This window comes from Schistocerca serialis, chromosome 9 (genome assembly GCF_023864345.2).
Source record: "Schistocerca serialis cubense isolate TAMUIC-IGC-003099 chromosome 9, iqSchSeri2.2, whole genome shotgun sequence".
NCBI lineage: Eukaryota > Metazoa > Arthropoda > Insecta > Orthoptera > Acrididae > Schistocerca > Schistocerca serialis.
In genome coordinates, this window is record NC_064646.1 from 136,289,189 (window position 1) to 136,301,997 (window position 12,809).

Genomic DNA, 12,809 nt, shown 5'->3' on the forward strand with positions numbered 1-12,809 from the left:
GTTGGACACTGTGAATCTGTCACACTTGAAACGTCTTCTGAACAGGTGCTTCCGCATCTTTCTCCATGGCCACAATCTTAGACCAGTGCAGGAAACACAACGTGCCAGCCATGAAGGAGCAGACCCAAGCGCCAACCAGAGAACTGCTCGACAAAGTTGGAACTTCGCCCCACATGAAGGCACCTTGAATACGCTGGCTCTGTGACAGCAGCGTGGTGGCATAGGATAAAGGTACGTCGTACTACCGTGCAGGACCCTCAATAAATGGCAATAAAATAAAGACGAAGTAACCACCATCATAGTAGGGTCTAATGCCCCCTGAGCCGAAGACACAGCCCAAGAGCAAATAAAAAAGAGGCTGAACACTCACCTTGAAAGATTACACGCCGTCTGGCTTGAATCCTTCCAAATACGTGCTCAATTCACATGCCCATTGTGACAACTGGCGATAGGCACGACACTTTAGTTTCATCACGCTAAAAGACTCATGACGTTATTTAATGCTAGGGAACGCGTTTTATAATACTGCAGAGGTTGTCTGTCGAGGCCAGTAGTTCTATTCTAAGAATGAGTGAGAACCGAAGAGGTCGCACAGAATTCTGAAAGCGACAGGGGAGACCACACGACATTCAGAGGCTTTGTTCCGGCGTGTCAAGGAGGCACCGAACTCCCCTGTCAATCAAGCTAGGACGTGGTTCGTGGTATTCGACACGGTTGGGCTCTGTGGCAGGCTGACGGAGACTCTCTCAAGTGCTGGCTGCCACCCAACAATTTGTGATGAGGAATCACAGGACTTGGAATGTCTGGGGCTGCAGCGGCGGGAGGAGAAGTCTCGCGTAGTTCTCGTCACTTTGGTCAGGCTTCTGGACATTCATAAATCTATAAACAACGCTGTGATTCGCCCATCGCGTACTGACGGCAGATGGGAATTTCTGGTGCAAGCTGGGGAGAAAGACGTGCTCTTATCGGTCAGCGTCTGGATTCATTCTGTGTCGAGAATTTATAAAACTCGACAGTGGTACCCTAGCTGGGGAAAACACGCTTTTCCTGATTGGCAATTCTGGCCGGAACGGTGAAAACCGCAGAGTAGGGAGCAGGTACACGTGAAGAATGACCCTCTTGGTTTGGATGTAGAAGGTGAAAGGTCACTGGGATTAGACGTCGAGTACTATATTTTCAGACGGTGGATATGAATTCACGGTTTCCAACTCCTGACGAGCGAAATTCAGCAGATTGGTGAGAGTATGGTTCAAATGGCTCTGAGCACTATGGGACTTAACTGCTGCGGTCATCAGTCCCCTAGAACTTAGAACTACTTAAACGTAACTAACCTAAGGACATCACAAACACCCATGCCCGAGGCAGGATTCGAACCTGCTGTAGCGCCTAGAACCGCTCGGCCACTCCGGCCGGCGGTGACAGTATGCATCAGCGCTGGGGATAGGTGGGCGTTGATGTTCGCAAAGGGGACGTACAGCTGCCACAGTACCGTTAATCCCGCATCGTGTGATAGTCTCGTTTTCATTTATTGTTCAGTCAACCACTGGAGTAACTAAAACATTTAGTGGGTTGCATTCGTGTCAGTGACTGAATGCAGCTAGGATACGGTAGTGCTCCCCACTTTTGCTTCATACCTTTATTCAATCAATTTTTTGAATAGTCATATCACTAAGTCTTGTGCAGTGTCATTCCTTTTCATATAATAAAACATCGATTTGCTTTATTTTGTATTTCATTTGAAATAACTTACAGTTTCCTTCATTTCATTATTTTAACATTTGTCGATTAAGTAATAACATTCAGTAGGATATTTCTAGCGATTCCTCACCGTAGAATTCCATGTTAGGGTCGTGCATTATCCTGCTGAAATGTAGGGTTTCGCAGGGATCGAATGAAGGGTAGAGCCACGGGTCGTAACACATCTGAAATGTAAAGTCCACTGTTCAAAGTGCCGTCAATGTGAACAAGAGGTTACCGAGACGTATAACCAATGGCACCCCATACCATCACGCCGGGTTATACGCCAGTATGGCGATGACGAATGCACGCTTCCAATGTGCGTTCACTGCGATGTCGCCAAACACGGATGCGACCATCATGATGCTGTAAACAGAACCTGGATTCATCCGAAAAAGTGACGTTTTGCCATTCGTGCAACCAGGTTCGTCGTTGAGTACACCATCGCAGGCGCTCCTGTCTTTGATGCACCGTCAAGGGCAACCGCAGCCATGGTCTCCGAGCTGACAGTCCATGCTGATGCAAACGTCGTCGAACTGTTCGTGCAGATGGTTGTTGTCTTGCAAACGTCCCCATCTGTTGACTCAGGGATCGAAACGTGGCTACACGATCCGTTACAGCCATGCATATAGAATGCCTGTCATGTGGACTGCTAGTGATACGAGGCCGTTGGGATCCAACACGGCGTTCCGTATTATCCTCCTGAACCCACCGATTTCATATTCTGCTAAGTCATTGGATCTCGGCCAACGCCAGCAGCAATGTCACGATACGATAAACCGCAATCGCCATAGGTTACAATCCGACCTTTATCAAAGTCAGAAACGTGGTGGTACGCATTTCTCCTCCTTACACGAGGTATCACAACGACGTTTCACCAGGCAACGCCGGTCAACTGCTGTTTGTGTATAAGAAATCGATTGGAAACTTTCCTCATGTCAGCACGTTGTAAGTGTCGCCACCGGCGCCCACCTTGTGTGAATGCTCTGAAAAGCTAATCATTTGCATATCACAGCATCTTCTTCCTGTCGATTAAATTTCGCGTCTGTAGCACGTCATCTTCGTGGTGTAGCAATTTTAATGGCCAGTAGTGTAATTCAATTATTTTCAGTTATTTCTTGGTTGATTTTCCCATGCTCCACATTTCGTACCATGTAGCGCGATTGTCCATAGCCGTGATCCAAACCTTCGGTTCAGTGAGTCCTTCATGAGTTCCAGATCAATATTTTGTGCTACCAGTGCGAAAGTGGTCCTCCAGTACACTGTCCAAGCTTTCAGCGTAGCAAGTTTCTGCTTCATGAGTGCGTTGGATACAACAAAACCACATAACGAACGAATTCTGTGAAAATTTACATGATACCCACAACCGTCAATGCTTTCTCCTGCTATTGTGTTTCTACAAGGCCATACGTCAGGCAAGGGATACCTCATGGGCAGACCATCTCAGGGCTCCATTGTTCTGAAAGAGCACTGCCGAGTCTTGTATGCCGGCCGAAGTGGCTGTGCTGTTCTGGCGCTGCAGTCTGGAACCGCGAGACCGCTACGGTCGCAGGTTCGAATCCTGCCTCGGGCATGGATGTGTGTGATGTCCTTAGGTTAATTAGGTTTAGCTAGTTCTAAGTTCTAGGGGACTAATGACCTCAGAAGTTGAGTCCCATAGTGCTCAGAGCCATTTTTTTTTTTTTTTTTTTGAGTCTTGTATGAATTCATTCCGCAGGGAGTCTAGTAACGTGAGATCTCTGATAAGATTCGTTGAGCATTGCACCGCAAATGTACAAAGAAGCAATGCTGAAAATGTGCATCGACGATTGTATGAGAATTGATTTGCAGATGTTGTCCAATACGCCACGCGATACTGAACGCTATATAGCGTTAATTACCGAGAGACAAAAATACCTGTAGTCGAACTTATTACCTGTGAAAAGGTACTGCACCCGCTGGCAAATAATACAAGCCGCACGCATGATTTTGTATGTGGAACTACGTGAAGTTATGAATTCTTTTTGTGCTTATTGTAAAATGGCTCTGAGCACTATGCGACTTAACTTCTGAGGTCATCAGTCGCCTAGAACTTAGAACTAATTAAACCTAACTAACCTAAGGACATCACACACATCCATGCCCGAGGCAGGATTCGAACCTGCGACCGTAGTGGTCACGCGGTTCCAGATTGAAGCGCCTAGAACCGCACGTGTGCTTATTGTACAACCACGTTCTGCCGAGCGATGATATGTTTACACGTCGTCTCATAGTGCCTTCTACTGAATGTTCAAAATAAGCGTGCGCACTACGAGGTGTACTGCTGGAGCAACTTAAAGCATGCCACATCTTGAAAAGATGAACCTGAGTGTTCATGAAACTTCCGGAACACGGTTTGTCTTGAAATTTATCACAATGTTGATTGAATATCGCTCAAAATGCAGTTTGAGATGAGTATCCGCGAATTTATTGCCGGAGAGTGCACGAATACCTGCTATGTATTCATCTCCGATCCGCTCTGCAGCCCTGCACCCAGCTGGCTAGCGTGTGGCTCAGCCGCCACTCCCACATCTGCCTTTGACGCAAACTCACTGCACCAGCCAGCACGACCATCCAGCGTTGCAGCGATAGCTTTTATTCCTAGGTGCGGAATTCAACTGTGCTGCACTGCTCATTAACCCACCTACATACATACAAGGCAGATCAGCTTTCCTTCTCGCTGCACCAGGGCAAGAAAATGGCTCTGAGCACTATGGGACCTAACATCTGAGGTCATCAAGCCCCTTGAACTTAGAACTACTTAAACCTAACTAACCTAAGGACATCACACACATCCATGCCCCAGGCAGGAATCGAACCTGCGACCGTAGCAGTCCGCGGTTCCGGACTGAAGCGCCTAGAACCGCTCGGTCACCGCGGCCGGCGCACCAAGACGCCACGGAACACGCCGCTCCAGTATGGTCTGCATCAACACACGCGAGAAAAGTTGATGTCGCTGTGAATGAAATGGCACGGATTGTTACCGGATGCTTGAGGCCAACCCCAGTGCACAAAATGTACTTAATCATGGGGATCGCACCGCCCAACATACGACGTGACATCGCTGCCGAAGCCGAAAGAACCAAGCAAGAAAAGGACATGCGCCATCCTTTATATGGACACCAGCCTGCTGATCGACGGCTTTGTTCGAGGAAGAGTTTCCTGTCACGTACCCGAGCCCGGGAAGGGTCGGCTGCAGAGAATAGTTTGAAAAGGTGGGAAATCGACCTGAGAAACCCCCACAAAGATGTAAAAGAAGAACTGGCGCCTGGTGGAGACCTACCGTACACAGTCTGGGCAACCCTAAACCGTATGAGGGTAGAAGTGCCATAGTTCAAGACAAACCTGCAGCAATGGGGTTTCCTAGAAGAGAATGAGAACACTCTCTGTCTGTGTGGTTCTGTTCAGGATCCTCAACACCTGCTTATCTGTCCATATTTAGACCAGCCCTGCACAATGAATGACTTATGGGAGGCAAATGACAAGGCCATATTGGCTGCTGATTTTTGGAAGTCTGAAGTCTAGTTCTGGACATGGAAAGTAAGTAAGTACCAAGACACTTCTCACTAACAGCGATCACCATAAAATAGTTATGGGCTAATTGTAAATGAACAGCATAATATATCTATGTTCTGCACTATTAATTTAGTTTGTCAACTGGTTTACGTCTTACACGGCCATCATCAAGCTTTAACAGCTCTCAAATGTTCAAATGTGTGTGAATTCCTAAGGTCATCGGTCCCTAGACTTTCACGCTACTTAAACTAACTTATGCTAAGAGCAACACACACACCCATGCCCGAGGGAGGACTCGAACCTTCGGCGGGAGGGGCCGCGCAGTCCGTGACATGACGCCTCAAACCGCGCGGTCACTCCGCGCGGCTCAACGGATCTCATCGCCAAGGAAGGTATAGTACTCGTGAACAACACTGAAGAAAATATTACACATCAATACTGAGGTGGGAACAGAGTAAGTGACATATTTGACAGTGCAGTGGTGACACAGTTAAAAGTAGCAAATAAATACGAAGGTTGGAACTTAGATAGTGGCAAATATTTATTCACAACCGATACAAGAGAGTTACATGTTTGCACATGTTACTGTCCTTGAAAGTAGTCACCAGCATTGTGTAGAAACCGTTGCCAGTGATGTGGAAGGAATAGTATACCGTTAGCAAAGCCTGTTCTATTGATGGTGCGAATGGAGCGGTCTGCTGCCTGTCGGATGTCTGGAACAGTTCTGAAGCGAATGCCACGAAGTGGTTCCTTCATCTTTGGAATCAAATCAAAGTCAAAAGGACTTAAGTGCGGGGAGTATGGTGGATGGTACATTACTTCCCAGTCCCATCGACCGAACAGAGCAGCCACAGCTTGCGCCGCTTCTTTCGCAAAGCTGATCGCAGGTGATGTTCCAAAAACGAACAGTAATACTGCGCAATGACGGTCTGCCGTGGAGGAACGTAATGCGTTAGGATAACACCATCACAGTCGTACACGAGAATCACCATTAACTTTAAAGCGCTCCATTCGCACCATCAACAGAACAGGCTCTGCTAACGGTATACTGCGCCTTCCACATCGCTTGCAACGTGTTCTACACAACACTGATGACTACTTTGAAGGACTATAACAGGTGCAAAAATGTAACTCTCTTGTATCGTTTGTGAATAACTACACTCCTGGAAATTGAAATAAGAACACCGTGAATTCATTGTCCCAGGAAGGGGAAACTTTATTGACACATTCCTGGGGTCAGATACATCACATGATCACACTGACAGAACCACAGGCACATAGACACAGGCAACAGAGCATGCACAATGTCGGCACTAGTACAGTGTATATCCACCTTTCGCAGCAATGCAGGCTGCTATTCTCCCATGGAGACGATCGTAGAGATGCTGGATGTAGTCCTGTGGAACGGCTTGCCATGCCATTTCCACCTGGCGCCTCAGTTGGACCAGCGTTCGTGCTGGACGTGCAGACCGCGTGAGACGACGCTTCATCCAGTCCCAAACATGCTCAATGGGGGACAGATCCGGAGATCTTGCTGGCCAGGGTAGTTGACGTACACCTTCTAGAGCACGTTGGGTGGCACGGGATACATGCGGACGTGCATTGTCCTGTTGGAACAGCAAGTTCCCTTGCCGGTCTAGGAATGGTAGAACGATGGGTTCGATGACGGTTTGGATGTACCGTGCACTATTCAGTGTCCCCTCGACGATCACCAGTGGTGTACGGCCAGTGTAGGAGATCGCTCCCCACACCATGATGCCGGGTGTTGGCCCTGTGTGCCTCGGTCGTATGCAGTCCTGATTGTGGCGCTCACCTGCATGGCGCCAAACACGCATACGACCATCATTGGCACCAAGGCAGAAGCGACTCTCATCGCTGAAGACGACACGTCTCCATTCGTCCCTCCATTCACGCCTGTCGCGACACCACTGGAGGCGGGCTGCACGATGTTGGGGCGTGAGCGGAAGACGGCCTAACGGTGTGCGGGACCGTAGCCCAGCTTCATGGAGACGGTTGCGAATGGTCCTCGCCGATACCCCAGGAGCAACAGTGTCCCTAATTTGCTGGGAAGTGGCGGTGCGGTCCCCTACGGCACTGCGTAGGATCCTACGGTCTTGGCGTGCATCCGTGCGTCGCTGCGGTCCGGTCCCAGGTCGACGGGCACGTGCACCTTCCGCCGACCACTGGCGACAACATCGATGTACTGTGGAGACCTCACGCCCCACGTGTTGAGCAATTCGGCGGTACGTCCACCCGGCCTCCCGCATGCCCACTATACGCCCTCGCTCAAAGTCCGTCAACTGCACATACGGTTCACGTCCACGCTGTCGCGGCATGCTACCAGTGTTAAAGACTGCGATGGAGCTCCGTATGCCACGGCAAACTGGCTGACACTGACGGCGGCGGTGCACAAATGCTGCGCAGCTAGCGCCATTCGACGGCCAACACCGCGGTTCCTGGTGTGTCCGCTGTGCCGTGCGTGTGATCATTGCTTGTACAGCCCTCTCGCAGTGTCCGGAGCAAGTATGGTGGGTCTGACACATAGGTGTCAATGTGTTCTTTTTTCCATTTCCAGGAGTGTAGTTGCCATTATTAAAGTTCCTACCCTCGTATAAAGGGAATAAACCAGGAAAACATTAACATTAAATTCTTCAAAACGTTATCTAATTGTCACAGTTCTCGAATTTTTCCTACACTGTCTATCCCATTCTGTTTCTTCATTTATCCTGTATTTATTTATTTTATTGTGATTGTCCATGTACTCTGCATATACTATTGTTACAACAGTCAATTCTATCTTTTACTCAGTTTCTGCATCATCTTCCGTGTCCCCTTAAAGCTTTTCTTCGGTGCTCTTATCACGTCGTAATATTATGTTATTGGGATTTTTACTTTTACTTAAACTGTTATATATGTATGGTTTTTTGCGACTTTGTTTTTATGGTATTTTCCCTTTGTATTTATTTACTGTTTAACTTTAATTGTATTACTAACGCACTATCGAAGATAACATTTACTCCGTGTTTGCACCTCGCTCTTGATGTGTAAGATCTTTCACAATATTGTTCACGAATACACTCCTGGAAATTGAAATAAGAACACCGTGAATTCATTGTCCCAGGAAGGGGAAACTTTATTGACACATTCCTGGGGTCAGATACATCACATGATCACACTGACAGAACCACAGGCACATAGACACAGGCAACAGAGCATGCACAATGTCGGCACTAGTACAGTGTATATCCACCTTTCGCAGCAATGCAGGCTGCTATTCTTCCATGGAGACGATCGTAGAGATGCTGGATGTAGTCCTGTGGAACGGCTTGCCATGCCATTTCCACCTGGCGCCTCAGTTGGACCAGCGTTCGTGCTGGACGTGCAGACCGCGTGAGACGACGCTTCATCCAGTCCCAAACATGCTCAATGGGGGACAGATCCGGAGATCTTGCTGGCCAGGGTAGTTGACTTACACCTTCTAGAGCACGTTGGGTGGCACGGGATACATGCGGACGTGCATTGTCCTGTTGGAACAGCAAGTTCCCTTGCCGGTCTAGGAATGGTAGAACGATGGGTTCGATGACGGTTTGGATGTACCGTGCACTATTCAGTGTCCCCTCGACGATCACCAGTGGTGTACGGCCAGTGTAGGAGATCGCTCCCCACACCATGATGCCGGGTGTTGGCCCTGTGTGCCTCGGTCGTATGCAGTCCTGATTGTGGCGCTCACCTGCACGGCGCCAAACACGCATACGACCATCATTGGCACCAAGGCAGAAGCGACTCTCATCGCTGAAGACGAGACGTCTCCATTCGTCCCTCCATTCACGCCTGTCGCTACACCACTGGAGGCGGGCTGCACGATGTTGGGGCGTGAGCGGAGGACGGCCTAACGGTGTGCGGGACCGTAGCCCAGCTTCATGGCGACGGTTGCGAATGGTCCTCGCCCATACCCCAGGAGCAACAGTGTCCCTAATTTGCTGGGAAGTGGCGGTGCGGTCCCCTACGGCACTGCGTAGGATCCTACGGTCTTGGCGTGCATCCGTGCGTCGCTGCGGTCCGGTCCCAGGTCGACGGGCACGTGCACCTTCCGCCGACCACTGGCGACAACATCGATGTACTGTGGAGACCTCACGCCCCACGTGTTGAGCAATTCGGCGGTACGTCCACCCGGCCTCCCGCATGCCCACTATACGCCCTCGCTCAAAGTCCGTCAGCTGCACATACGGTTCACGTCCACGCTGTCGCGGCATGCTACCAGTGTTAAAGACTGCGATGGAGCTCCGTATGCCACGGCAAACTGGCTGACACTGACGGCGGCGGTGCACAAATGCTGCGCAGCTAGCTCCATTCAACGGCCAACACCGCGGTTCCTGGTGTGTCCGCTGTGCCGTGCGTGTGATCATTGCTTGTACAGCCCTCTCGCAGTGTCCGGAGCAAGTATGGTGCGTCTGACACACCGGTGTCAATGTGTTCTTTTTTCCATTTCCAGGAGTGTATTATGTCTTCTTTGACGAGGATAGTCAGTTAAAAGTCTGATGATGGCTTTGTAAGCCGAAAATCGTTTAGTAAAATAAATTACTGTAGAAAATCGACAACATTGACTTCTTCATTTATGAAGTTATTTCATTTATGAAGTTATTCTGCCAAAATGTGACGGAAGAATCAGTTAAATAATTATAGACTTATCATAAACCAGGACTCCAGAAAAACTTTGCTACCGCCCAGATATGTACTGCTGGTGATAACAAACACGTGGATGTAACTCTTACGGGTAATCCGGTAACACGACTTTAGCTCACTGCCGGACCACTTGGATACTGCGAGTTTATTAATCCATCATTTCGTTTTCTTATTGGCTGATTTTTAGTCTTCCATGTTTGTTCTCGTTCCATGGTTAAAAGAAGTTAGTTCACCACATTGTACTTCTGATTACGACTTTTCTGTGTATTACGCTCTTTGAATTGCATTGTAACTATGTTGCTCGTATTGTGATTGTGTTTTTCTAGCATCCGTAATACTAGGTGGGTAAATGATTCCATATTTGGTTTTGTATCACATACAACAGAAGCTGCTTTTCTTGCATGGTGTTCTGTAGACTTACGTGTATCTGTTATTGATTACGAATATATGCATGAACTGCTCGATTTCAATGCATTTTAGGTGTATTGCTAGTATTCTAACTTTTTTGTACCTGTTTTCTTTACTTCCTTGCAGTTAATGGAAACTTTAATGCCAGCAGGTTTTGACAGTATTGGTATTCAGCTTTGAGTGGTATTGCTCCTTGCCACTGAATACCGAGCGTTTCATAGTGTCTTGCAAAGTATGGATGTAGATGTACACTCCTGGAAATGGAAAAAAGAACACATTGACACCGGTGTGTCAGACCCACCATACTTGCTCCGGACACTGCGAGAGGGCTGTACGAGCAATGATCACACGCACGGCACAGCGGACACACCAGGAACCGCGGTGTTGGCCGTCGAATGGCGCTAGCTGCGCAGCATTTGTGCACCGCCGCCGTCAGTGTCAGCCAGTTTGCCGTGGCATACGGAGCTCCATCGCAGTCCATAACACTGGTAGCATGCCGTGACAGCGTGGACGTGAACCGTATGTGCAGTTGACGGACTTTGAGCGAGGGTGTATAGTGGGCATGCGGGAGGCCGGGTGGACGTACCGCCGAATTGCTCAACACGTGGGGCGTGAGGTCTCCACAGTACATCGATGTTGTCGCCAGTGGTCGGCGGAAGGTGCACGTGGCCGTCGACCTGGGACAGGACTGCAGCGACGCACGGATGCACGCCAAGACCGTAGGATCCTACGCAGTGCCGTAGGGGACCGCACCGCCACTTCCCAGCAAATTAGGGACACTGTTGCTCCTGGGGTATCGGCGAGGACCATTCGCAACCGTCTCCATGAAGCTGGGCTACGGTCCCGCACACCGTTAGGCCGTCTTCCGCTCACGCCCCAACATCGTGCAGCCCGCCTCCAGTGGTGTCGCGACAGGCGTGAATGGAGGGACGAATGGAGACGTGTCGTCTTCAGCGATGAGAGTCGCTTCTGCCTTGGTGCCAATGATGGTCGTATGCGTGTTTGGCGCCATGCAGGTGAGCGCCACAATCAGGACTGCATACGACCGAGGCACACAGGGCCAACACCCGGCATCATGGTGTGGGGAGCGATCTCCTACACTGGCCGTACACCACTGGTGATCGTCGAGGGGACACTGAATAGTGCACGGTACATCCAAACCGTCATCGAACCCATCGTTCTACCATTCCTAGACCGGCAAGGGAACTTGCTGTTCCAACAGGACAATGCACGTCAGCATGTATCCCGTGCCACCCAACGTGCTCTAGAAGGTGTAAGTCAACTACCCTGGCCAGCAAGATCTCCATATCTGTCCCCCATTGAGCATGTTTGGGACTGGATGAAGCGTCGTCTCACGCGGTCTGCACGTCCAGCACGAACGCTGGTCCAACTGAGGCGCCAGGTGGAAATGGCATGGCAAGCCGTTCCACAGGACTACATCCAGCATCTCTACGATCGTCTCCATGGGAGAATAGCAGCCTGCATTGCTGCGAAAGGTGGATATACACTGTACTAGTGCCGACATTGTGCATGCTCTGTTGCCTGTGTCTATGTGCCTGTGGTTCTGTCAATGTGATCATGTGATGTATCTGACCCCAGGAATGTGTCAATAGAGTTTCCCCTTCCTGGGACAATGAATTCACGGTGTTCTTATTTCAATTTCCAGGAGTGTAGATGAGCATGCTTTGTAGTCTTGGGGACTAGAACATTCTACCTTGTAAATGCTAAAAGTGCGACAGTAGTTACGGAAATGTTTTCATGCGTTATTAGCAGGTAGTACAAACGATACGTTTTACAGATGTTAATGAAAATTCCGGTGGCCTCCATTAATAGCGAGAGTAAAAACACATGTGGAAAGAGAAAAAAGGAGATTGTGAGCAACATACTTACAGTGCGTTTAAATCGAGCAGGTCACACACAGATTCGTAAGCAGTAACAAATAGACATGAGTGCACAGAATGTGACGAAATTTGCTTCACCAAATATTACGAATGAGATGAAAAATTAAGGAGAACACGCTCAACATATTTACATCGCAGTTCAAAGAGAGCACTACGTGCACAGAAACGTAATTTCCAATTGATAACAGCCACTTCGTCGAAATTCGAATACTAGGTTCCACAAATAAATACACTTTACCACTAGACTACTACATCCACTCATAAAGTACAAATGCAAAACACTATCATCTAGTACTTGTACTTCGCAAAGCAACAATACAGATTACCGTGCCATATTTTCTCTAATTTGTAGTTCACTGTCAGGCCACTCGGAGCGCTACAGTCGGTTTTTGTTTCCTTGTCGTAACTTGGGCCTTGCACTACAGATATTTTAGTGTTCTGTGATAACAGTGGTTGACTAATTTATAGATGAAAATCTTAGCGCCATGTAGAATCAGCACACGAACAAAACAGTGCACTGAGCTACCACTGTCATTGTAGCTCTGC